We start from the raw sequence: 3,397 nt of genomic DNA on the forward strand, positions 1-3,397 counted from the left end.
ATGCTCAAAGAGGATGTTTCCCAGGTGAAGCAAAGGCCTAGGGAACAAGGACCTACCTGGTCTAGAAGCTTCTGAGATGCAAGTAGAGAGGGAGACAATAATGACACTGAGAGTTAACTGATGGAGTAAGGCCCATGAGGAGGTGGAGAGGGATAAAATTCACAGCACAGGTAGCTTCGGCTTTAGATTAGCTTTTGATCAGAGGATTAGCTTTAGACCAGGGGAAGGAGGAAAGGATGTGAACAGATGAAGGTAATTTTGCATACTGGAGATGAGGAACAGAACCTTAAGTAATTACTCTTTAATACTTCTTATTTTCTCTGTAAGGTAGCAAATGAGGCCATCTTGTAAGAGTGAAGAAATAGGGTGGGACACAGAAGCAGTAGAGGTTTGAAAAGAATAGAGAAGTCTGAAATAACTGCTATCCGGAAATAGAAAAGAGAGCTGACCAGTAATGTGTCATGGAAGTCCCAGCTGTTTTTCCAGGTAGGTTAGGTAAAAGGTTAAGGGGACAAAAGGAAAGACACTTCTGTCAACACCGTAATAGATCTGAAGGGCTAAGAATTTAGGTTGGATAGGAAAGAGACAAATAGACTGGAAGAAAATGGAAGAATCAAGTACTGGGAGGTCTTGTTAGGACCAAAGAGGTCTAGAAGGAGCAAGGCATGAGAGAAATGGAAGATTGAAGCCACAGAGTAAGATACTAGAGTTTAAGATTCTGGAGATAGAGTAGTTTGGGGCAATTGACGAGATCCAAGATTTGTTTGTGAATGGGGGTGACTAAAGTTACATGGAGGTAGTGGGGTTGAGAAGGTCAAGAAGCTGTTGGATAGGTCATCCATATGGACATTGTGGTCACCCATGGTGATTGTGGGACTGGAGGTGGATCGGGGTCACAGGTAAATGTGGGGAAGGGACACAAGAAATATGGTAGTTTGAGTCACAGAAGGGAGCTGTGATATAGAGAGCCTGAAATTCAACAGAGGAAAATTATTTACTTGAGGTTATAGGAGTAATGGTCTGTAAATGACATTGGGATGTAAGAATGCTGCTCTTTCTTCTGGGTCTTGTGGTAGATGGAGTATGGAAAGGGCAGTAGGGGAAATAGTGTCCTTAGGGGAGAACCTATGTCATTTACAATAGGAAGAAAACGTCAAAGATGTAGAGGACTTTGGTTATTACGGTCCAGGGGTGGGAGTGAGGGGAAAGTGGGAAGCTGATCTTGTAAGTGGGAGTACAGTATGAAAGACCACATCCTCCAGGGAACTTTTCCCCTCATTCCCCTTATCCCTCATTCTCTGCACTTCTAAAAATGAATGTCTTCAAGTACAGAAACTGAATGGCATTCCTCAGCATTCAGATTGTCTGAGTCATTGTAGAATGCTTCCTTCCAAGTATCCTCCTAGATTCTGATGAGTTACATACTGCCCTGAGTTCAGACTTCGTGAATATCCAAGCTTTCCTCAGCTGGCCCAGCAAGTTGAGAATGATCAAGGGTAGGTAGTCAGTGCATGCTCTGACTGAAAGAAGCCTTAGTAATCCCAACGCGTCCTGATTCCTGCTTTTTTTTTTTTATGGCAGGGTAAATGCCAGAGGAACACTTACTGCAGATTCTCTGCTGTATCCTTTCTAAGGACTCAGGCCTTCAGCACCAAAAGCAAGCACTCTTAGGATTCAGGCATGAGCTCATAGCCAGGGGTAGCTCTTTTGCCTTTTCTTCTGCAAAATACTCTCCATCAGGTACTCCAAGTCCAGGTGAAGCCATTTGGTCCCTGACACAAGTTGCATATACTGTTCACAGCAGCAGACTGAAGTAAAGGCCATGAGCTAGAAATTCCAGAAGATGGTTGGGCCATGACCATCAAACTAACAATGCCAAGATGGCTGGTGATCAGGAATTCACAGACTTTCTGACATTAGTGGGCTTAGCTGTCCCAGCTGGCAGAGAGGGGAACTTGAGCTCTCTTACATGATCAGGCAGGAGATCTATAGGCAGAAAACTGCCTTTCACGTTGAATATCTTCTATTTGCTTTTATGGTCTTTCCTACCAGTTACAATGGTCTGTCTCAAGATAAGGTTTCTTATCTTGAGGACCTGAGGCTGGGTATATCTCAGAACCAGATGATGCAAGTTCTAGGTACTGGCTCCTCTCCACCTACCCTGTTCTACTGCAGTTAACTGGGCCATTCTCAGCTTTGTTCTAGGATATGACAACCTATCATGTGGAGAAAAGATCATTATTAATAATAATAGACATTTATGAGAACTTATTATGTACCAGACACTTTATGTATATAAATAGACTCATTTAATCACCTCAATAACCTAATCAGGTTGGCCTTATTGGCCCCATTTTTTAGATAAGGAAACAGAATTTAACTATACTCAAGATCACAAAGCCAGTAAGTAAGCAGTTGACTCATTCTTCAAAATCAAACAGTCTGAATATGGAGGCCTTGCTCTTAACCAGTACGTTATACCAACTTGCTTATTTTATAAAGATAGAGAAAACATACAGATGACCAACCGACTCCTGAAAAGATGCTCAACATCCCTAATCATTAGAGAAATGCAAGCCAAAACCACAATGAGATATCATCTCACACCTGTCAGAATGGCCATCATCAAAAATACCACAAATAACAAATGTTGGAGAGGGTGTGGAGGAAAGAGAACCCTTGTACACTGTTGGTGGGAATGTAAATTGGTGCAGCCACTGTGGAAAACAGTATGGAGGTTCCTCAAACAACTAAAAAAGAACTGTCATATGATCCAACAATTCCACTCCTGGGTATATATCTGAAGAAAATAAAAACACTAATTCGAAAACATATATGCACCCCAGTGTTCATAGCAACGTTATCTACAATAGCCAAGACATGGAAGCAACCTAAGTGTCCATCAACAGATGAATGGATAAAGAAGATGTGGAATACATACATATATATATAAAATGGATACTGCTCAGCCACAAAAAGAATGAAATTTTGCCATTTCTATCAACATGGACAAACTTGGAGGGGATTATGCTTAGTGAAATAAGTCAGACAGAGAAAGACTAATGCTGAAGGTTATCGCTTATATGTGGAATTTAAAAAATAAAACAAACTAGTGAGTATAACAAAAAAGAAACACACTCACACGTATAGCAAACAAACTAGTGGTTACTGGTGGGGAGAGGGAAGTGGGGAGGGGCAAGACAGGCATAGGGGATTAAGAGGTACAAAATACTATGTGTAAAATAAAGGGTAGGACTTCCCTGGTGCCCCAATGGTTAAGACTCCACTCTTCCAATGCAGGGGGCACAGGTTCAATCCCTGGTCAGGGAACTATGATCCCACATGCTATGCGGTGTGGCCAAAAAAAAGGGTATATTGTACAGCACAGAGAGTATAG

The sequence above is a fragment of the Globicephala melas genome, chromosome 6, assembly GCF_963455315.2.
Source record: "Globicephala melas chromosome 6, mGloMel1.2, whole genome shotgun sequence".
Lineage (NCBI taxonomy): Eukaryota > Metazoa > Chordata > Mammalia > Artiodactyla > Delphinidae > Globicephala > Globicephala melas.